Source organism: Triplophysa rosa, linkage group LG16 (genome assembly GCF_024868665.1).
Source record: "Triplophysa rosa linkage group LG16, Trosa_1v2, whole genome shotgun sequence".
NCBI lineage: Eukaryota > Metazoa > Chordata > Actinopteri > Cypriniformes > Nemacheilidae > Triplophysa > Triplophysa rosa.
In genome coordinates, this window is record NC_079905.1 from 9,690,830 (window position 1) to 9,715,961 (window position 25,132).

At 40.6% G+C, this 25,132-nt stretch overlaps 1 protein-coding gene across 2 annotated transcripts in view; it reads right to left on the minus strand.

Annotated features, from left to right (window-relative positions):
• gatad2b (GATA zinc finger domain containing 2B) overlaps nucleotides 1–22,831 on the minus strand; it is a 36,933-nt gene extending 14,102 nt beyond the window's left edge. Inside the window, exon 1 of one of the 2 annotated variants that reach the window (XM_057354672.1) lies at nucleotides 22,388–22,831. The gene's annotated coding sequence lies outside the window, so the exon portion shown is untranslated. Of the gene's footprint in view, nucleotides 1–8,493; nucleotides 8,517–22,387 lie in introns of those variants that run through there. The other variant, XM_057354673.1, reaches the window with a different exon arrangement.
• Between the last annotated feature and the right edge of the window lie 2,301 nt (nucleotides 22,832–25,132).

Sequence of the window (25,132 nt, forward strand, 5' to 3'; positions counted from 1 at the left end):
ACTGGACAGGTGACACAACTGGTAACCACATTTCTGGTTTCAGTAATACCTCAGTGACCCAGGACAAAGGAGATGTCACAATCACTACCTTTTAGACTTCTCTGATGTAGCGATATCTATGAGAATATGTGTACAGTCTTTATTTTAGTCATTCTACCAAGACACATTACTGTCAGTACCCAAATCCCTTTCAATATTCAGCACAATTATAGTTCGAAACAAAAACTGCAGCATCATCTCGGTATGACATTTTCACAGCAAGCGATCTTCCAGGCATTTTCACATGAAGTTGATATGAAACACACAGCACTGTAGTTATTCTTAAACCCAATTAAGCTCCCGAGACCCACAACTGACTGGTCTTAAAATGCCTTATTGTAGGGACATCCCCAATTACGAATTAAATTGCGCTGTAATTGGTCCCCTGATGACTTCATCTCTTTATCATCCCATTATTTCTCATGTCATCATTCGCTCTCATTTACACGTAACTATCCTCTGACATAATTTAATCTCTCCTGTGCCGTATAGTTCTATCGCGATGTTTAATTTACGAGAGCCACCTCGGTTTTACGAACACAAAACATCTGGTTTTATCTCTTGGAAAACTCTTTGAATCCGGTTAAAGCACTATCCTGAGAGCACTATTTAGTCAGAGAACAGTGATTGAAGCTTTGAGAGTGAACTGAAGGACATGAAATTGTAAAACATAATCTGGTTCCATTACTGCCACTGTGAATTTATAGAATATTCACAATGATTTTTATGGCAATATAAAATTGTAAATATCATGATTTTAGAAACTTTTTGGGACACTATGTTTGCTAAAGAGTGCCTTTTGACGCAGCAGTATGAAGGATATAAGTCGTCAAAAATTAAGTGCAATTTATTTCTTTAAAACGTTGACATGTATTAAAGGAACAGTTCACGCAAAAATGAAAATTCTGTAATTTACTCACCCTCTTGTAATTTCAAACCTGTATGACTTTCTTTCTTCTACAGAACAGAATAAGATATTTTGAAGAATGTTGGTAACTGAACAACGGCGGTACCCATTCACTTTTATTGCACAGACACAAAACTAATGCAAGTCAATGGGTAACACAGTTGTTTGGTTACCAACATTCTTCAAAATTTCTTCTTTTGTGGTCTGCAGAAGAAAGAAAGTCATACAGGTTTGAAATGATAAGGTGGTGAGTAAATATTGACAGCATTTTCATTTTTGGGTGAACTATCACTTCAACTCTGAACTGAATGGAGTCATATATGAAGGCAAAAAACGTATTTGTTAAGCTTTATATTGATGCATTTAAATAAATTAAATCTTTTCCTTTTGATTTAAAGACCGTGTTGAAAATGTACCTTGATTCCTGTACCTACATTTTCATTGCGTTGTAGTGCCTACATTATAAATCTATTTGGCAACAACATCTCTTCGGTTGAAATGCCGGCTCCTCTGATTAAAAACAATCATCAAGAACAGACTGAATCTCACCACAAGGAAAACAAGATTTTTTTGTTACCTATCTCGCCCAGCCTTACAACAGCCCCCCCTGCACGAAAGCGTGAATTAGTGCATTAGGAAGAAGGGGGGTTTAGAAAGGTTTAGGAGCGAGCGAGAAAAAGCAAGTGACTGAGACAGTAGAAAAGAAGAACGAGCGAGTGCGTGAGCCATGAACACACAAGCATACACACAACCAACAATGGCACCAGCCAACCAATCAGATTGTCCATGTAGTGCGCGTCAGCCTGACCCCCCCACACCATCACCCCCCGTCCCCCTTTACATAATATAATGACTGTTTCAGTCAGCTGCTACAAAAACCAGACTCTTTACTCGGCCCACCCCTTCTTTATCCAACCCCCCCTTTTGCATATCGACGCACACACCCCGGCCACCCCCTCCCTCCTCGCCAGAAACCTGCACACGCGCACTCCACGACACACTCACTGCTTTGGGCACTACGCCAGCCAACGCAGCAGCAGCTCGGAGATGAAAAGAAAAGAGAGAGAAAAAGCAACCTAGAGATAGCAAGAAAACCAAAATGGTGTGTGTGAGAGTGCAGAGATCCACGGAGGCAAGATATCACCAAGATCATCCACCAGATCGAACGCGCGACGCCCCCCTCCAAAAAACACTTTTCAACAATAAAAAAGTACAATCGTCATTCATTTGTATAAATCCCCGTTTTGTCTTGCATCATACATCACTATCGATTCTTTGCGTATTGTCAAAAACTACTTGAGAGTGTCTTCGCTAGGTAGGGAACGGGCCTAAAAGAGAGGCAGGAGAGAAGAACAATCTGTGTGTGGTTTCATGGGCCATACCGACACAAGACTCACTTTGTGCCCTTCTAATACAGCTGTGCCACACACACACCACAAAGCCGAGCAAAAACTGACCCCTCCCTTCTCGCTCCGCACCCCTCCCCCCTTCCCCAAAAAAAGTATTTCTTTTTTCCTCCCTGCGTTGTAAAAATAAACACACACGCTCACTTTCTGGGGGCCCCTTAAAGGTACTGACGACCACAAACTACTTTTTTAATCTTTTTGGTAACGTACACAATGCACATGATCTTCATCACCGTACCGAGGGTCAGAGTTGGGTGTTAAAGTGGACGGAAGATGAAGACGAGAGCAAGATTAGAAAGAAAATGAAATGGGAGAAAAAAGACAGCAGCGCTCTCCTGACACGCTACCCTGTCATAATGCCAACCCTTAATTCCCCTCTGCCCATCCCCCCACCGGCACACCATTTTCTTTATGCACACGCCACTGCTGCCTGTCGATCAGATCACTGCAAGCGCAAAAATGTCCTCCTCCTTTTGCCCCCACTGCAAACACCATCACACTCCAAACGCCACCTTAACCTGTACACACGCACATTAAAAGACCCTTGCCCTTCTACAAAAACCACCCCCGATTACTAAAGCACATTAAAAAACACCAGCAAACGGAACGAGTTGAGAATACGTTCGTTTGCAACCGCACAATGGAATCCGCAGCTCATTTCACGCATGATCTGCATCATGACAATTCATTTGGCTGACGTAACCTGCCGCCCCACCTCTCAGACCAATGCGCCGGTGGCATCGCATCCCCTGCCCGCAGAAGGTAAAAGGTGCCTTGTTTTACAAGCACACATCAACGCCACCGAACGCTCTGATAGATTCCTTCACGCCAGAGTAGCGACGTATCCTCTTAATTTCGCCCCGCGATTCATCCCGAGGCGCATCACTTATCGTCAAAAAGCAGGGGTTTGCACCCATCTTCGCTCTGCCAACCCATACACCCTCCCCCACCTTCAGAGTCTGGCCCATCTCCCAAATCTGCCTGTTCTCATGCAGCCCCTCTGATCAACCACCCGCTCAATTGGCTAGATTAAGCCTTTCCTGTTCGAAACATCTGATGCCGTGCAAGGAGACCTCAAAATGGCTGCTACGCCATCGCGAAGGTGTACGCGCGCCCACCCTGATGAATACATACATGAAATGGGCAAAACAGCATTGCCCATCAAACCTTGGGTCCGGAGGCAGATTAGTTGGAGGCTGTTCTTACTATCTTTAACGTAAGGAGGTCAATTTATAGTAAACGGCAAGTGGTGATGCAGTAACCTAGTTAAGTCTGCAGAAAGCAAGTTTGGTTTAGGGTCACACAGGGTGAGCTACATAAACTCAGTTGGGGACAAGCAAGCAACGGCTGATGTCAGGATTCAAGATTGAATGTTTTCTCTAATAAAGCAAAGCTATAATATTTTAATTTGATGCATTGATTAAACTCATTCAGAATGGGGACAATGACATTTTATACACATCTTTTACACAAAAAGTTCATAGAAACATTCAAATTTCCATACTGACAACACTCTACTGAAGTAGTTAACAGGAAACGTCACGCGAGAGCTCCAGTCTGATCCCATCTGGTTACTGACACAGTTACACTCTTTTCAGTGATCCAGTGATTTAACAAAGTATCGCTGACATCATCGTAAACTTTCAGCAAAACTGAATGACTTCTAACCGCTTCGTTCCTGCAAGTCAACGGAAGTGTTAAAGTGATAGTTCACCCAAAAACTCAAATTCTGTCATTTACTCACTCTTTTGTCATATCAAACCTGTACAACTTACTGCAGAACACAAAATAAGCTATTTTGAAGAATGTTAGTAACCGAACAACGGCGTTACTCATTCGCTTGCATTGGTTTTGTGTCCATACAATAGAAGTGAACAGGTACAGTCATTGTTCAGTTACCAACATTCTTCAAAATATCTTCTTTTGTGTTCTGCAAAAGAAAGAAAGTCAAGGTTTGAAATGAATGAATAAAGGGTGAGGGTGAATAAATAACACAATTTTCATTTTTGGGCGAGCTATCCCTTTAAAGGCTCAAAAAGTGCAACAGTAAGGATGTAGTGACCCCTCAATTCCAAAACACCTTCTTATATCTGCCCTTAAGTACACTTCTCTTGACTTTGTAGCAGAAGGGGATCAAAAGATTTTGTCATCCGTGAAGCGGGGGTTTGAGTTTGACATTTATATTTACAGAACTCTGGGTCCTGCAGTAAACACTTTTTAAGAATAATAAACATCCCCCTTATTTTCATGCAGTGGGTACAGGGCGTAGATGTCAAAAATAGGCCAGTTTAAATATGAAATCTAACATAGATTTTAACTTACTCTCACCCCGAATTAAATGTAAAGCATATTAGAACAACACAAAACCGACACTGTAATATCTGCAGTAAATCACGCAATGATAGCTATTATGCTAATTGGTGAAAAACTTGGCTGGAGTCGCTTTCAATGTCACCATGCAGTGACCACTTTTGCTGCCAAGCCAGTTTAAAATATTTACAAATGATTTCATTAGGCTAGATTCGGACAACGCAGATTCCCGGTTCCCAAACTGCCGTGAACCCGGGCCCTTCTGGCACAGCGTAGAACAAAATGTCAACAAGGTGACGACCCTCCATTTGCCATTAGGAGGTTTATCTTCAGCTCCACAGCAGCTGGCTGCCACTCTGTGAACTCGCTTTCACAAGCGACAAAGCACCAGCGAGAGTGTGACCTCCCCCAGGGTGCGTAAAGCAGAAATATGACTTGAACAAGCAGACCCAGGCCTCATGAACTCATACCACAGCTTCTTCTCCAGTGGAGACGCAGAGCAGGTGACAACACCTGTTTGGTCAAGACCTGCCCCTCTGTCTGCTTTTCTCTCGCTTTACATGATCTTTGCTCTGCTACTCACCACCTGAGAATGGGTTTTGTAGAATAAAAAAGGCTGAGCGAGGTGATGCGAAAGGTTGGAAATGAACAAACCCAGCACATTCGATCAAAAGCATGCGCTCCGGACCAAGCACATGCTTGAGGCCCGATTCACACTTTGCGTCTTTTCCATGCACATATTCGTTATTTTAAATGTAGGCGCGCGGAAATAGGGGGTGAACTTTTCAGAAAGCCGCAAGCGCACCGCAGGTCATGTGACAAGAACCAACCAGCCAATATAGACAAGCTCAATGAAGATGGAGACACAGATGATCACAGCATAACTAAATCTAGTAGCAGAGTTATTGCAAGGTATTTTCAGTGCATATAATCCATATATCCTTAAATTGTTTATACCTCCTCGTCTCAACGGCTATCGTGGCCCATGGTTGCTTAGCGACAACAGACGCCAGGAGAGCGCAAAGTCCAGGCGCTTCGGAAAAAAGGAGAACGCAGTGCAGCTCGTGTTTTCCGCGTGGTTTTAGACGCGAAATGTGAATCGGGCCTTAGGGGCTAACTAGTTCACAACAGTTACTTGTCACCTTTCTGTTTTCAAATAAGTCTTCCAACTGAGTAAGTCCCCTGATCAATATGGACTGGCAGAACACTTGGGCTTAAACGTGTGAAAGATGTCAACATAACAGCTCCCTAAACCCCACAAGAACATGAATCAAATCACTTCACAAAACATGGACTTACGAAACAAAGGAAGCTTTCTGCTGGGTTTAAGTAGAGCGTGGTGTTAAGCTTTTTCAGGTACTTCTTGTCTGGACTGATCATTTACTTCAGAAAGCTTAAAAGGACAGTTCACCCAAAAATAAAAATTCTCTCATCATTTACTCGCCCTCAAATTGTTCCAAATCTGTATCAATTTATTTGGAGAAAAGATATTTGTAAGAATGCTTGTAACCAAACAGTTCTTGGCCACCATTGACTACCATAGTGGGAAAAAAATACGATGGTGGTCAAAAGTGCCCCAGAACTGTTTGCTTTCCTACATTCTTAAAAATATATTTTTTTGTGTCAAAATTAATAAAGCAATTTTTTCTACTATGGTAGTCAATGGTGGCCAAGAACTTTTTGGTTACAAGCATCCTTTCAAATATCTTTCTCTGTGTTCATCAGAACAAAGAACTGTATATACATTTGGAACAACTCGCGAGTCAATAAATGATGACAGAATTTTTGTGTGAACTGTTGCTCGAAGTCCAAAAATATTTTCTACCAACCCTGATGTAGGACATTAACATAGCATATGGTATATGGCATGTGAAACAGAATAATTTACATAATGTTCCTAAATTTAAGTAGAATTTGTACTACACATCCTCAGCTACAATGGGGAAAAGGATTTATTTTTTTCTGCAATTATTCTGTACTACAGGTGAGAGAGCATTGGTCATTAAAGATAATAAAGGGTTTCTTATTATAACCTGAGTTTTTGAAAGGCAAAGCATGTAATTTTTTTCTGTATGATACTTTTACTATTCTTGCTTTATAGTCACAATTTTAAAGCCATTAATAGATTAATTTCCATAAAACAAAGTGAACCAAAAAATTTATAACAGCTTTAACTTTGCTGCCGTCACAACAACAAGCAAGTGTCTGTTGATGTTTTAAAGTGTGCGACCAATGGATGCTTTGCTATCCCTACTGGGTGTAAAAATCTGTTATATGCGTGTACAAAAACGGCTGAAAGCTAGACAGCTTTTTGAGCATCTTACCACTTGGTACCGAGAAAGTTGTTAGCAGAGTAAACTGTTGACGTAAAACATGCTGTATTTCAACACATTTTCTCAAAAAACACTTAAGTCTATGCTAAAGGCTACTTCCTTTTTACACAGTGAGAACAGATGTTTTAGAAGAGAAGACAATATGAAAGGAGTGCTTGCACAATACCAAGGTGCTCTACCTGAACAAAGAATATTTTGGTTGGACAGACGTGTGCATTTTAATGCAGTGCTAGTGGGCACTGTTTTTGTGGTCTCTGTGGTCCTACATGCGGTAAATCTTCAATAGACTGTAATATCAACATTAATTATTAGAACAGGGCTCTGGGAAATTAAAGTGCAACACTGCAATAAAGTGTACAAGTATACAGAGGGCAGTATACAATGGACAGATAACCAAACAAGAACCATAGAGTTTCTAGAATGTTTTAAGTTTTTTAAGTGTTCATTCAAAGCCTCTTTGCATTGTCACAAGATGCTAATGATGAACACTAAAGATTTGCAAACAAAAGCAACTCCAAATAATAAAAGGAATGCCGAACTATTTCACGGTTCATTAATCAGGATTACTATAAACAATTTAATGTGATCTTAGAAAGAGAACACAATCGACCTCCATATTAGCAAGTGGCTTGAAGCTGAAACTTTGTCACCTCTTAAAGTGGAGTTTAACTTTTCACAGCAAGGTGGCTTCTAAAAAACTAACTTTATGGGGAATGCCATTTCAAAACCACCTAAGGAATCTCACCAGAGCGCCGCACCAATTGTATTCATAAGATGCAAATGAAAATTCAAATTAAAAAAAGCGTGTTGACATATTTATCGGTATAAATCATCTCTCACCGCACGCAATCCAGCTGCAACGTGATGCAAATAAAAGTGAGACGTTGAAAGTCAGCAGTGCAGTGATGTCACTGAAAACTAGGTTGCTGTGGGGGAATTTCAGGACAGCTTATTAGCATACAGTCGCCGAAACTGGAATTTCAAAAACACTTCTGGGAGGTTGAGCCGAGTACAGTATCTAAGCTTAACAGTTAATTCGCTAATTGGACCGTTGTCCTCACCGACGACCTACACAATGGCTAACCATTACTGTATATTACTCAGAGGTGAGATCTGCTGGGAATATGACCAAAATTTGCATGCAGCCGGTTTCTGATACTAATGAGGCCAATTAGGCGGATGGCGCCCATGGCAACAGCGTTGTAATTGGTTGGCTTGATGTGTATGGGACGTATGGGTAACAGGATGTGGGTTGAGTCAATAATGCGTCTTGGAGCTGCCAGCGCATGATGCATTTGATGCCTTACCTTAATGCACCTCTGCAGATTTAGCGTGTACCTGAGGGTAAACCAACAAGGATGAGACTGCGACAGAGCAGATTGGTAGACGTACCTGCAAAGCCACACAACACACCCACACAAGCGGAAGCCTGTCCTGCACGCGCACGCAAAACATTCGCAACCATCTGCATAGATCATAACACATGCACCCAACGTACTAGCTGCTTTTGACAGAAGGGACGAGAACACAGCTGATATCGGCTTCCCAACGGCTGCGCACACCACTACACACCTAGCCAGAAATGGCGTCTCCCGCTCACTGTACTGTTCGGCAACAACACTTAAAATCTCGGTCTTCATTAAACAAGACAACAGCTCATTGTAGCCGTTGCCATGACAACAGGCCCTTCTATTTTTAAGCTGTGCCACTAATCAATTCCTGTTCTGTTGTCGCCCGAGGGAGGGAGGGGCGGTTCAGGAGGAGGGTGGGGGCAGTAGCAGGGGGCAAAGGGGAGGAAGTGTGTGGGGGAGTAAGGCTGAAGACAAAGAGACCAAATAAAGACAGCAACGAGATCTTTAAGATACCGAAGGAGGTGGCAAACGCACAGGCGGTTAAAATGGCCTACAGTGAGGAAACGCGTCTCAAACGCAAACCAGACTTTTGTTTCAATTACAGCTGGAAGGAACCAGAGGCCCGTGGTAAGTGCAAGTATGAAAACCACACAGACCTGAAAACGTGAGCAAGTGTGTCTCCTTGGGCGGAAACGGAACTTTAACGCTAAATACTGAACAGGCTTCTGAGAGGAACCAAGATTCTGACACTGACTGCATTGCCAGGGCAGGAATAGACTCCAATGGGGTGCACAGTTAACTTTTCAGCACAACTACGAAAAACAGTCTAGACTTCTGTCCCGGTGGCACGAGCATTTAGTTCTGCGACAAACAGCTTAAAAGCCATTGTGTTACTTACAGCACAGAAGTTGAGCCAGTCAATCTGTGAAACGGCACCTGTCACAAAAACTGAAGTTTGACACTGCGATTTTGTTACTCTTGTTTTGCTGACTTAATGCAAGGAACATTGCACATAGGTAGGGATGCAACGATTCACTCAGCTCACGATGCGATGTGAGTCATGATTCTGATCTCATGATGCGATTTATTCACGATTTACTCACGATTTATTTTTACAAAATGAGTTGAAACAAATTAGAAATGATCAACTTCCCTTGCATTATTTCTTAAATGCTTCACGTTTCTTTGTATAATAAAATTATGTTTTATTTCAAATAACAAAACTAAACTGCAATTTTATAACAAATTAATAATAGAAAAAGTCTCTTTAATATAAACAAACTAATACTGTCTGAGCTTTTCTTGGATTTTTTTGCATTTAAGAAATATCACCATGTCCACGTTTAGATTTGCAGTGAAAATAGCGGCCCCTGCTGTTCAAAAAATGTATTGCGATTCAGTTCACACCTCAAAAGATTTGAATCGTCACTCATTATAACCGATTTTCAACCGGCTCACTGTGAATCGTTATATCCCTACACATAGGCTTTGGATATACAACACAACCTCAGGGCATCGTAGATAAAGCAGTGATGGTCTATTTCACGACGCAAAAGACGCACGAGTCAGGACAGTTGCATACGTTTTTGTTAGTAGTAGTATCTCTGATATCAATCTCTCACATCACGTGCAAAACATTAGTGAGGGGCAGATTATCATCCATACAATTCATCTAAAACCTTTCACCTAAATCCCAATCCAAGTTCCCAGCCAACAAGTGAAAAACTCACTAACATTTAATTTACTCACCGAAGACGATTTTTACGCCCGTTTGGCGAGTTTCAATTGTAGAACCTGGACCCAATCTTACCGGGGCACACTCAATAGAGATCTTGTCCTGGACTTCAATTGGCCATGACAGGCCCAGTGACACAGTTACCTCTCCGCTGCTCTTCCTCAAGATGAAGAAAGCCCCTCACATCCAAATTTTAGTTTAAATTGAATTGAGGAAATGGAAAAACATGTTTTTTTGAAAAGAGTCGGCAACTGTAGAGAGGAGAGCGGAGAACAAAGCTAGAGACCTATTTATACAAGATACAGACAGACTTCAAGGTTAAGGAGAAACACAATCTAATACTCATGCCAAACAAGAGAAATCACTACACAAATAAACACAGATGGAGAATCTATCTAAAAAAACGCACAGAGGAGGAGCGATCGCTGAAAGATGTGGCCTACGCCGAAAGATGCTGAACGACATGAAAGATGGTCACAACATAAGAAACTCATTCAATTCAAACCATACAGAGAAAGAAAAACATTGCCCTTGTATTTTTGCTAGACGAGAACATTTCATTTACAGTCTGCCATTTAGTCACCGGTGCACAATCTAGGACTGAAACTTTTTAAATTGGAAGAGAACCTGTGTGCAAAAATGCAAATTGCATAATAATATTGTACTGTACGCATTTGTTGTGGTAGTATATAATAAAAATTAAAAAGCCTAAATCCTTTTCGTGACTAAGGTGATTAATTAAGCAAAACAATTTAAAGTCTAATAATCATTTTAGGAAGCCATGCTTGATCTGACCGGTTGTGCTTTTAGGAATATGAGCAAGCCTTGTAGCATGAATAAATGCATGACATGTTTGTTTCAGGCATTGGCTGAACTGATGTCATCCTCTGTGAGAATTAGTCTCCTGTTCCTTTAAAAAAAAAAAAGCAGGGAGTTACACTATCTTTTTTTCACCCAGGGTACCCAGTGGAGTCAAAATGCAAGAGAGCCAGTTTAAGCCGGTTTGTAACCTCAGGGTATGGAATTATCTCTTAATATGTGGCCGTTAGTGGTCAGGACGTCACACGAACACAGAAAGAGGGAGAGAGAGAGAGAGAGAGACAGAGAAAAGGAGGGTGGGGGGGAAGGGGGCAGTAAGAAGAAAATGTACTTCTTATGAGACGCTGAATCTAAAACCTGGCACCTTGTCAAGACGGCTCATTGCGGAACTTCAGACCACAGGGTGGGGCATACGTTGTTTAAACAAAAAGAAAAAAAGGGAAAATGCAGGAACGTGAGCCATCTGGAGAAAGCGAGGTAGTAGAAAGATTTTAAAATGGGGTTGAACTGGGTCGGAGGCACGGAGGACGGGAAAGCAAATTTAACATATGCAAAAACAACCCCATTAACGAACAAAAACACACAAATACCAATTCATGCATGAAATACAGAGTACTAAATCTGTGCACACACGCCAACATGACCAGTGCTTTATCAAGATAAAATCTGCAGAGGCTCTCTTCTGACACTCAAAGTAATGGGCACACAGACACACACTCGAGGAAAACACTATTTCTACCAAAGACCCAGCGCTGTGGAAAAGCAGATAGGCTTGGAGAGATGACCCGCACAGAGCAGAGACCTAAAACTTGAAGAGAATTCAGATTTCTGCGTTAGCACAAGCTCCATCCTCGGTACTGGTTTAAAAAGAGATCAAGACCCTCTCTCTCCTGATTCGAACGGAGTGATCGGGAAATAGAAGCCTGGATGGGGCGATATGGGGGAGGATGCTTAAATGTACTAAGGTTCAATTTGTTAATCTGCTTGAACACCGTAGTAAAACAAAGAGGCATTTGTGCAGGAATTATGGGAATAGAATCTTGCAGTTGCGCATGTATTGAGAGTCTGCTATAATTCTTAGCAGGGTTACCTACCACAGGTACAGCAGGTTTTCCACATACAATGTTATGATGTGGTCTAGCGTTTATACATTTTTTTAGCATATGCAGCAATGTAAGTGAGAAAGTTAGTCAGATAATGAAAGTACAAACTACAGTAAACAGTAACTTTACCGTACATGGTGCCCAAGAGATTAAAAATCAGGGAACCTAGTATTGGCAACTAAAAAAAGATTCGGTGACACTTTAGAATAGGGACTAGGGCTGCAGCTATCGATTCTTTTACTAATCGAGTATTCTACTGATTTTCCATCGATTAATCGGGTATTCGGATAATAAGTACTTTTTCTTTATTAAAAAGCAATACCAAATATACAAGAGAAAATAAGACAGGTCTCTTAAAATGAGTAAAACAACTAATTTGTTTCCTTTTTAGAACAATTAAAGTTTTTATTGCTGAAATTGCATACATTAAGATCTGTGAAAACTAAACCCATTTAGTACATTCCATTGCCATATTACAATGGGGAACTCAAATTAAATTCAAAATGCAAAATAATACAAATATATAAATAAGAAACATGAATAAAAATAGAAAGAATAATTTCAAAGGTAAACAAGTAACTTCAGCTTATGCATTTAGTTTATATATATTAGTTTTAGTTTCTTTTTTTTACTATTAAATAGTAATATATAGCCTATGACTTATTTTAGCAGGTTGTCGGAAGACGCTTATGTTTTAGTGTGTTAGCTTCACTCTGTAAAATGTTCTGAAATAAACTCTCAGAGCAACTCTGGAGATGAAGTTCATGTCCTCATTCAGCGCAGACGCAGACAAATTTATGAGCATCACGCGTGTAGCACGTTAAACTGTGCGGTTCATTCACGCAGAACAGCCAGATGACATGTGTAAATAACAGGATTCGGCATCCACAAGTCCGCATCTAGTTTTATGGTCTCAATGCAGCCGGAAAACAAGTTTCACTCGCAAAATAGACTAAAACTAAGTAAAATAGCAGTTCACCATTTCAATAAGCTATCATTTATTTATCAGCATGAGAAATACGTGTGAACAGGCTAAAATGCGTGTGTCTCACGGTGAATGCTTGAGAGCCCTGTAACATGAATAGAGTTTAGCGGGCTGTGCGTCAGTAATAACGGTCCTTGGGGAAACGCAGTGCTCCGTGTGTACTGTAGTTAAATGGATTAAACGAGGTTTCGAGGCAATAAAAATTGCCTCGATGATTTTTTGTATTCGAATTACTCGAGTTACTCAAGGAATCTTTTCAGTCCTAATAGGGACCCTTTCTCACTATTAACTAACTATTAACTACGTCTTTTGCCTCAATAAACACCCAATTACTGCTTATAAGGTAGATTTTAGGTTTTGGTATTGGGTAGGATTAAGGGATGTAGAATAAGGCAATACAGAATAAGTCACTAATATGTGCTTTATACATACTAATATACAACCTATATGCATGTTAAAAAGCAAGTAGTTAATGATAATTTTGTGTACCTTAATATAAAGTGTAACCAAAGATTCTCATGACTGGATAGTCAAAGCAAAATACCACAGACACTGGTTTAGTCAAAATGATGCAATGCCATACACTTTTTTTACACAAGCCCATCAATATTAATAGCTAAACTAGCCCGTATGCCCACATGAAGAATCCAATGATTCAACAGAGGCGTGTTTTGGATGGCTTCCGCGTGGTCTTTTATCTCGCACTGAATTAAGCGTTCTAGCAGTGATGGGTTGAGTTGATCGAACCTCGCGCTACGTCAGTCACCTATCTGGGGATTCTATGCAGATATCGCTCCCTCTAATCGCATAACAGATCTATGTGATTCATATTCACTCACAGCTTCCGTCTCGCTACAATCCAACACGACGCGGAATGATGAAAACTGCTTGGTCCCAATCAATACCTCTGAATTTTTCAACCGAAGTCAATACCTGGACTCTTTGCAATTAATGCAATCCACATCTCATCTTCAGAGAATTCCCACCTGAGAGAGGCTGAGGAAATTAACAACAATCCGGAGTTCTGGTGGCGAGCAGGTGCACAAAGCTTAAAAATCTCATCTATTTCATGATTGGGATGGTCAGTCACAATCTACGGGGGAAAGGAAAACTAACATTTCTTAAGCTTAAAACATCATTCGTAACATAACGATAAAATTCACAACCACTTTCAGGTGGCATATTCGCATTCTTCAAGCATCAACGTAAGAGACTCGTCATGTCGTTTCTTGCTGCTGTTTATCCAGCTAAAGCATCAGGGAGGCCCTCTAATTAAACTTCACAGGAAGCCATTCATCTGAGCTGATTGTTTCTGCGTGGGGTTTAATAAGCCTTGCATGAGGCCCGCAGAACGCAGCCTCCCCATTCAGGTGTTAACAAGACCAGCGCACCAACAAACACGCAATACATTACAGTCGGCTGAAACAATCCCTCTCTTCACCTTCCCACTGTGCCCACCTTAGATCACAACTAAAATGGTGGAGAATAATTAATCAACAACTGACAGACCCCGAACAGAAAAGCTCGCGAGTCAAAGGTACCTTACATAAGCGATGACCACCAAAGGGTTTCAGATATGTCTAAAAACAATGCATAGAATGACACGTAAGGCATAAGAGTAAGGATTTTTTCTGCTGCTGCCTCTGGCAGGCTGATAGATATTTTTCTTTCTCTGCAAACATTTGCACTTGTCACTAGGGATGAGTCACGATTTTGGAACATTCGTTTAGTTGATTTAAATCTAGAACATCGAATAGTGTGTGCGATTGTCGGCTAAAAATAAAAAAACAACAAAAACAATTCCCTGTGTCACGCGTTCATGTAACCAGAGGGTGGCGCTGCTAAAAACGCACCTAAAAGCTGTCAACAGACAACTGAAGAAGTCTCACGCTAACATAACATAGGCTACGCACACTGTAGACTTGCGTGGCATATACGGTAACTTGCGACGATAAATATGAGTTCTGTGTGGGGTCCTTTATAAAACTAATGAAAATGAAGTGCAGTGCAAAGTAAACTCTGCCATGCGAAGATTGCTTATCATAGGTCAACCACTAGGATGCGCATTCATTTGAGGTCGAAGCATCCACAGGTCAGCGGCAATCGGCTAGTTTCATGATCAGATCAAACAAGTTGAACGCTAGACGGGTAGAGCAAACAACGGCACTCAGGGTTGGGAACCGAGAACCGCGTCTGCTTTTTTAAAAGAAACGGAACTGTGATCAATTTCAACGTTTCGGTTCCAAAAACGGTTCTGGTGAGACGCGTGGCCAAGCGCTGTGAGCAGCCTTACGTCACCGTTTCCCATAAAGGATGTCACAAACCAAACAGAAACGCAGCGCCGCTTCTTTAATTACTAAATAGAGCTTGTTAATCGACGTAACGCCATGTTGAATATTGCGCCATCTTGGGAGGATTGTGTGTGTTCAATGCAGTGTTTTGTTTTTCTTGTTTGATTAGGAAATATAACTATGGTAGGTCGGTCTTGCTGTGTTAAAAACTGCATTAGCATTACGCAGAGTCATTCAGAAAAAGCCCTTGGTTCTTTCACTTTGTCATGAAAATGACGATTTCGAAAATTCGATTTCTCCACATATCAAACAAAACAAGTAATGGTACATATCAAAACAATAATAGCAGCAGAGTATGATCCTCCCAAGATGGCGGCGCCACTGCAACATGCAACATAGGGCGTGACGTCAGCTTCATTTCACATTCTCTCTACATCGTTTTCAATGAATGTGCGCACACCCCACAGACGTGTTGCGCAACATCTTTGCCAAACACATCGTTGACTGTATACGCAGTCCACGAACACGTTGTGCCTCGTTTTGCCGAACAAAACGTTTCACTGTATGTGCACTCGTGTCCTTCATAACAATGAATATTGTTTTGTTTGACTGTATACATACTGGCAGCGCGCAGCTCCCAACCCGGTCTCATGAATTGCGTATAAATAACACGCTGTTGCATTATCGTGTAATACGTACGCCAAAGTTAGATTTTGCATGCATATGATACGCCAATGTTTGCGTGCACCTCGCTGGAGAGCAGCCATTTTGAAACGTACATTAAGAGGAAACACTGAAATAATTAAAATAATACTGTTAGGTTTAGGGTTTGGGTTAGGGTAGAGGTTATAATATGCACGCACGCTAACATTAGGTTTAGGGTTTGGGTTAGGGGACAGGTTAATAAGACAAATTGCCTTATCAAAAAAGTGGCGTATCATATGCACGCAAAATCTAACTTTGGCGTACGTATTTCACGATAATGCAACGCGCGTGTTATTTATACGCAATTCATGAGACTGTCATTTATATGCATACTGATCAAACTGTATGGGCCACAAAATAAATAGACTGCTGTTGTTATGTACGTTAAGATTATTTAGTGTACAGGTCATTTCAAGAGTGATAAAGTGATGGAAAATACTTCTCTTCATGCGAGTGATTTACATGTTAACTCCATGCAAAGACGCGATAGGACATCCTACTGCGCAAATTGATCGTTTCGGGCGTTTGACGCGCGTAACGCGTGATTCGCGCGAGTTGAAAAATCTGAACTTTGGCGAAAATTCGCGCCTCGTTACCCAATCAGGAGCTTGCTCTAGTAGTGACGTTATTATGACGTAGCGAGCGGAGGCAGAAATCCGAAACAACAATGGAGGACAAAATCATCTTTGCTGTATCTTTGTGGATACCCGGAGCAGTACGATACATCTTACTTTTATCGAAACAGGAATAAAAAGGATCTTGCTTGGAAGAAAGTGAGTGAGGAGGTCGGACAATCTGGTAAATTGTAAAATACTATCTTTACTCAATTTGAGCTATGTATATATACACGAGACAGGAGCCGCCTGTCAGAAGCCCCACCCATGATGCGAATTCGCGTCTGTTCTGAAGTGAATTTCACGCTCGGGCGAATGAAGCGAGTAAACTCAAAATGTTCAAGCGTCCAACTATGCGCGATTCATACGCGCAAGTCACGTTTGGTGGGAACACTCAGTTAGGCAAAAATGGAACCGGAAAATTTCTGACGATACCAACCCTGTCATCATCAATAAGATGATCTCTAAAGATATGCTTCCGATCAGCTGATACTGTAAGTGCCATCATTCAGGCTGTTTAGGGTTGTTCCGATACCGATACTAGTATCAGAAATGCCACCGATACCACATAAAATTCTGGTATCGGCAAGTACTTGAATCCATGTACCGATCCGATACCATTTTCTTAAACAGGACCTAGTTACCACCACTAGCTTTGTTTAACGCTGCAAATGGGAAATTACTTCTTCGCTGCCTAGACTGCAAACAGGAAGTTGTGCCGTGTCGTCACAAGCAACCACTGTTAAGAGCAATGAAGCAGGAATGAAAACGTGCTAGCAGTATGTCCGCTGTTTGGCAGTATTTCAGAGTGGAACAACCAGCCAGTAAAACTGTTACTTAATAAAAAATAATATTACTGTCAAAAGTCTGTCAGATAAAAAATACTCTAGTTTACTGTAAGTCTGAAGCACACCTTAAAATAATTATATCAATTCACACAGGGATAGAAGTATATACAGCTGTACAGATACACACCCAGGTATCGGATCAGTACTTGGTATCGGCTGATACCCTGAGCGAAATTTGGTTATGTTTATTATATTAATACGTTTCAGCACGTTATGCTAAAATTACTATATGGCTTGAGTTAAGATAGCTTATTCCCTAATGAATTAAACAGTATGTCATCATACAGATGGAATGCGTGAATGGTCTTTCTCCCTCTGTTCATGTGTCTCTCTTCCTCTCTCTCTCTGTTTATGTGTGTGTAGCCTATACATGCGTGCGTGCAGCCTATATGAGTGTATGCAGTGGAGGGGTGTGATTTTCGAAGAATTATTATCAATAAACACATACGCACAAATATATTTAAGAAAAATATAAAATATTAAAATGTATAAACGTTTATAATATTTTTTATGAATGTAAATATAAATAAATACATCTTAATATTTCCTAAATAAATATAAATATATATGTATGTATGTATGTATGTATGTGTTTATAAATAGAAAATGAATATGCACAGACAGTACACATACATTATATAAACACAAACTTTTATTCTGGATGTGATTAATCGTTTGACAGTCCTAATAATCATAATTACTAGTACTACAATATAAGCTATGAAAGCTATGGTTTATCTTTAGCTAAACTGGCACTAACAATGCCAAGGTCACAGGTTTGAATCCCAGGTAAATGCAATGCAAATACTGATAAAATGTGGAGACTGAATGCTGAAACCTGAATGTTTGGACAGAAGTGTCTGCTAAATTAATACATCCAAGTATAACAAATTAATACATATTAACAATTTTTGGAAAGAATGACAAACATGGCAAAAACCAAACCTTTAAAGCTTTTAACTAGTATTCGCTAGCAAAACCTTATATGCTAGTCAGCAACATTGACTTCCCAGGGAAGTAATAGCAACTCTCAAAAAGAAACTTCAAGGTTAACATTTACAGTATATAGGTTTTCAAATAGTTGTTTTGGCAACTATGTTATGAGAAAATGTCATGAGAGGGTGATCTATAAACCTGGAGCTATACAGATTCTTCCTTTTCAAGTCATGCTAATTCACTGTGTGCATTCTGAAGCTTTAACCCTTTCGAGGTGTCACATTATACCCTAAACCGAACATTGCCACAAAGCGGTCCAAACTCAAGAAAAGACCCAGTTTCTTTTATTTATACGTTTTCACCGCTCTACATGTATCGCTTCACCAGCATTCATTAACATCATGCATATCAATTAGTTGCATGTACCCGACACTGACAAGCCTCCGCTCCCTCAAAGGACTTTCGCTGTGGAGGATTTTTAAATAAACTTAATTTTTCTGATTAAGAGGTTAATTATACTGATTCCTTCCCTTTCGAAACATTTAGGTCTTAATTTGACATCACCACGGGTCATGAAGCGAGCCCTAATTTTCAGTATGTATCAATCAGATACTATCTTAAAGTCAATGAAAGGGGAAGAATGTCTGCATTAGTATACAGAGCAAACTGTATGTTTATAAAAAAAAGAACTAGCATGAACACCACTTGATTATAAATGTAACCATGCGGAAAACTTTAGATAAAATACTAAATAACAGTGAATGATTAAATAACACATTTACTTCCACAATATCACAAATTAAATGAATCCGCTTCGTGATATTAATCACAGACATTCCCGGGATTTAAACAGCTAATTCATATCTCAATGATGTCAATGGAAAGGTCTGAGGTAATGATGCTGTCCATCACCCTGTTTAATAAAGCCAAAAGACGTGTGGTCATATTGTTTCCTACAGCCATAAGCCTTATCTGCGAAAGGGTGAGCAGCAGCCCCTAGCTTACCCAAGAGCCAATGAATCAAACCCTTTTGGACCTGACAGTTCGGTCCTGAGGGTCTTTTTTTAAACCCACTATCACACAAAAGCAAGAATCTAACGCATTTGGACATGGGGGGGAAATAATGAGCCATTTTGACTGGCTTTAAAACGACACTGTAGGCACTGAAGGTGCGTTGAAGGTGAGGAGATCAATGGAAGGACACGCGAGTGTCGGTGCCCCCCTATCGCATCTCAGGACTGTCGCAGTGAGGGTTCGTTTTACAAAACTAGCACAACTTTGGTCCACATCATCATATTGCACTGCCGTAAATCTCATGTTTACAGAGAAAGTCATTTTTGTTGTGTCTACTTAAAATGTTAGCCAAGGGTGTACTGTTTAGTGCATTCTAAACACTACCTTTTCTGACCATTCAGCTGCCCTGAAACACAGCCAAGTCTAGTAGGCTACTTTTGAATAGTCGGGTAAAAAGCAAACTTACGAGAGCTTCTTTAGACATGTCCTGCTGTGTAACATGCTATTATATTATAAACAGCGTTTTGCTACGTATTTTGTATTTTTTATGGATGCAACATAGAATATCAGTACATTTAAAATACATGTCACACTGTAAGACCCTTTCAATGAGCCAGCTTTTTAAAAATAGACATTTAAAAATAGACATTTTGCCAGAAATGGTGACCTGTTGCAGGACCTATGTTATATACACTGCCTACAGTCATAGAAATCTCAATTTACAATCCTGACGGCGAACAAAACAAAAGATCACAGACACGATTGGCCTCCGTTCTGCCCCAAGTCTGCCCTCGGTTCTAAATGCAATTTTCACCTCAAATATCTCCTTGCGCTCTCAATGTCAAGGTGTGAACTAATTTACTTCCAGACAAGACCACATCTGAATCCTGGCTGAGAAATGTTAAGGGTCTGTTAAACACAGACAGTCTTGCATTTTGGTGTACTGTCAATATTGATTCTGCACTTAAAATCTTTCTTGATACATGTCAAGGGTTAAGACCTGAACTATGAACCACTGATAAATATGCATTAGTATACAGTAGGCCTGCAGTGCTCAACAATTCCATATATACAGAATCGGATGTGCAGAAACATCGGTGCCACAGTGAGATCCGATGAGGACTAGGCGGCAAAGGTACTTGAACAGGTACTTCTAAACCGTGACAGATCAATGATGAAATCTACATTGGTAAGTCGAGTTCAAAGCCTTTTCTCTGCTAAGTGTATTCCACCTTATCATCTGGCACAGCATTTCACTGGTTGTCGGCTTAACAAAACCAGTCAGTAATAGCAATAAGTTGCCCATGCACCGTGGAAATTAAAAACAACAAACGGCATAAAATCCTTTCACAGCCGATGACTATAAGCTCAGGTGCACCGACTAAACTGATGAAAGGCAAAAAAAGGTAGAAAAATAAATACCACACTGCCAAGTATCTTCCGCCTAGGGGGGAGGAGGGGGAACAGTCCACACAAAATGCCTTTGAGCAAAACAGTCAATAAGAACATTGTTTGGACCCCTCTTGAGGATGTAATTCTAGTGGGGCCCCCTCACAGTATGCAGCAGGCTTTTTCAAAATTAGCAAAAAAACACTCCAACCGGCTTTTCTCACATGCGCCACTTGCTGAAAAAATATTGTTTTTTTTCGGTTCTGCTATTTATACAGATTACCTAGCATGATTTTAACAGGGTCGGTCTCAAGTACTTGGACCCTTTCTCACCACACAACACGTACAAACGGATTTAATTACACAGAGTGGAGGTTTGTTTCTCTTCGATTAGTCAAACTGGGAAACTTTACGCGCTATAAAAATCCTACATACGTCTTTATAGGAATTCCCTGAACTTGAACTTTTGGGCTGAAGACGAACAAGAAAATAATAATAAAAATGCAAATTTACATTTCAAACATTCTGTCCACAACATAGACAAACTGTCCTCTGGCTCCTAAATGCATAAAAAGAAATTCTTGAAGGGCCAAAGTATTGCAATCACCCTGCTATAGTGAGCCACTGACTACATAAAGCCCATAAATGAAGTAGCGTCTCACTTCGGACGTGTCTGCAGTGCAAAAAAACGGAGCGCATATATATCATTGATCAGAGTTTCTTTCTGAACGTCATCTCCCCCTGATTATCAGCGAGTTCCTGTTGGCTGCGATCAATACCTGCATTCACGCTGGAATTAGATTTCACTCTCACGTCTGTCAAGTGTCGGGCAGCCATTTGCGTGCATATGGAGCAAGTTGAGAGAACGTCCTCACTTACGTAAATGGCTGATGCATTTTCGAGATCTGTTTTTTTCTAATTACACAGCCATCACGGCTCACCGTACACCATCGGTGTGCCCTCAACACAGTTCAGAGATACCCTCGCGCTGCCCTAAACATGCACTAAACAACACGTTTCGGCTGAATTTATCCGGTTAGATTGATTTAGATGGCGCGGTAATTGTGTACATGTTGGGATTTTTTCATTGTGTCTGAGCTACTACTGCACTACTGTAGCCACAGCCGGGAGGACGCGAGGCTTTCTCCGCCAATCTGGGTTAACCCCTAGAGACACCAGATGAAACAATGAAAACCATTTCACGCGTATAAAACGTTGCTTTCGGGCCAAACTTCCTAAAGTTGCTTCTAAACGCAACGGGCTTTTCACAGAATCGCGCTTCTAAAGTATGCCGCTCGATTTACGATACACCATGGCGCTATCCCGAAATCATTTTAATACTAACGTTATTAGCCAGCCACTTTGATCCGCTGTGCGTGTTAGAAACGCTTCGCTTTCACGCAAAAGCTGCTATGCTATTGTCTGGCTGCTCATCAGAGTCTCTCAAAACCGTGCGTCGGTAAGCCCTTTAACCGTTTACCCCATTCATTTACATCAATGGACGGCCGAATCGCGTATCTCTACGATTAAAAACCATATCGCTAGTAAATGCCCCATCCGATGCGATACCGGCTAGGCCTCGCTTGAATCCCCGGGCTCACCTGACTCGCCTTTACCCTTCAGGTTCCTCTGGCTCCGGGTTCACTCTCCGATCCTGAAGCGCTGCTGTTGCTCTTCACGACCAGTCCCCGGCACCGGCAGGCAACACAAAAGCGCTGATTGGGCCTCGGCGAGCGCTCATCCCCTTGGTCTCTGCCCAGACAGACGGGTTATTGGTCGGCGGCTGTGTCGGAGACGCGCCCCTATTAAGGTGTATGTTGTTGTCTGTGTCTGGAGGGGAGGGGACAAGAAGCTCTGAAATGATGGGAACTAAATGGGTTGTTATGCGCGTCGTGTCGGCAGCACAAGGCGAGCTTACTACACTGACAGATAAATTGTGGACAGCCATATTAACTCCCTCTTCATTCCGTCAGGGGCGATCGACTGGAGCATTTTGAGGAACATTGTGTGCCGAAACCGTCGCGATTTGATATAACGTTTTGACATTCCTCGAGCCGTTCTCAAAACTTACAGACCGACAAAACAGACGGCACTCTTTTTTTTTTTTTACAAATATGAGGGGTTTTAAGGAATGGTTGGTTTTAAGTGCATATGAGTGATTTGATTAATCGTTGCCTGAAGCACTATTAAGGTTTATTTATATTTTATATACTATTTATATATTTATTTTAGTATAAAGGCTAATCTAATTTACATTTAATAGATATGTCGGTCCAATTGCTTTACTAACCAATGCAGCATAGCAAGTCAGAAATAGTGCAAATTGTAAATAGTTTCGTTTCAATGTTTAATATTGTTTTTTCCGAAAAACGGAGCAGGGCATTACGATACAGCGAGCAATGCTATTCTCCTGACCTACTTACACCAGTAAATCGGTATGCATTGTTGCAACCCAGAATACAAAGCGAGCAACTAAGGCGTAAAACTCTATAAGTAAAGATTGGGTTTAAAAACAAAAGAGATCTATCGTCTGCATTGTGCAAACCCGTATGATCATTGTTTCACGCAGCGTTTCCCCCATCCGGCGGCGGTGATCCTCGTTGTTGTTTACAGTCACGGTTATGATACTGTATTTCGTTCGTCATATAGGCTACTGTAGCCTACCGTATGGGACGGTTTTGTCCCTACAGTCGCAGGAGGAGCCGCTCTACGGTTAACTAAAGCTCGTTTGGTGTTTATAGACATGAAAGATTACTGACCAATGATAACATTTGTCCACCATAAATCCGCAAAGCGTTTTAACTGAAGCAGGGTATGTATTGATCTTCACACAGAGCCCTTTTGTTGTTTGTCAACACTGGAGTTGAGACCTCTAGCGGCGGTTTGTGTTAACAAGATTTACAAGTCTCAAAGTAGATGAGTGAGTCACTGCAATATGGAGTAGATTAATAACTCACGGCTGTCTACACCTACTGTAGCATAAGAGCTGCTTTATGTCGCATCATGTCGCTGTCAATGGTTAATTCCTTACATTCTATTATGATATATTGAAATCAAACAAATATGTATTTTAAAATGAACCTTTTAAGTATCATTGCTTGATAGCATCAGTCAGTCTTTTCAATAGGTCAAATCAAAATATTTGTGGTAACTAAACATAAGTAAACGCCTCTTTCGTATTTCATTATAGACACAAAAATCCATGGCAAAAACATGTGGAAGTTAGATTTGCAGAACTGTAACCAAGTAATAAAGTCACTCTTCACTGTTTATAGTAAAAGCACAGATGAAAATTCATTGCAAAAAATCAGTAAGGGACAAACAATTTGTTACACAACAGCAGCATTTTGTTATTTGAATCGGTGGATGGCTCAACTTTACTTTGTTTCACAGAACAGGTTTTTATTCAATTTAATTAGGAGAACCTGATGGATTTAAGAGTACAGATTCGTGATAAATGTTGCATGCTGTGATTCTATGATCTTATCCAGCATTACATCCATGGATTGCACCATCATGCCGTAATCAAACGAACACAAACACTCCCTTTATGAAATATAAACAACCAACATTTTTATAGGTTCAGTGACTAAGGCCATATTCCAGCCCTGTAAGCTCTCTCTCTTTGGTGTCTTTCTCAACCCAGCCCACGCACATTTGTATAAGGTCTGTGCAGTCACATGGTGTCATGTGGCAAGTGTATGAGTGCAGAGTCACATGTACTGTAACTTGTGAACCAGGTTCTCATAATAACCTAAATTACGTTTTTGTAAGTATTCTGTCAAGTTTGCACGTTCATGTATTGTGCTTATATATTTAAGGTTTATAAACACTTCTTGAACATAAAGTACCACACAGTAAAATCGCCAGTGTTAAAAAAGGTAAAATTAACACGCACCGTGTATATATAATCCACACTCTCAAAGTGTGGATTACATAAACACTGTGAGTGTTAATTTTACCTTTTTTAACACTGGCGATTTTGCTGTGCAAATACCTGAAGATGTGTGAATACACCATGTAAGCTTTATGTACTATTGGAATTAATCAAATAGTAAAGAAATGCCCAATGTTTTAATCTGCTTCAGTCTTTATGCACCAGTATTTTCACATAAAATGTTTTACTAAAACAAGGGCAATAAAAACATACAATAAAATAGTTGGTTAGTCATATTTTAGCAAATTATACAAAAATCTAACTCAGCATGGGGTCTGTAAGACTAAAACTAAGCAGACTAAGCGGTTTAACTTGTGATTAAAAGCTTGAAAAGTCTTGAAAATAAAGAAAAAATAAATAACCATATTCATGATGCCATCAGTTCTCTAAATGCCGAAGCTTTCTCAAA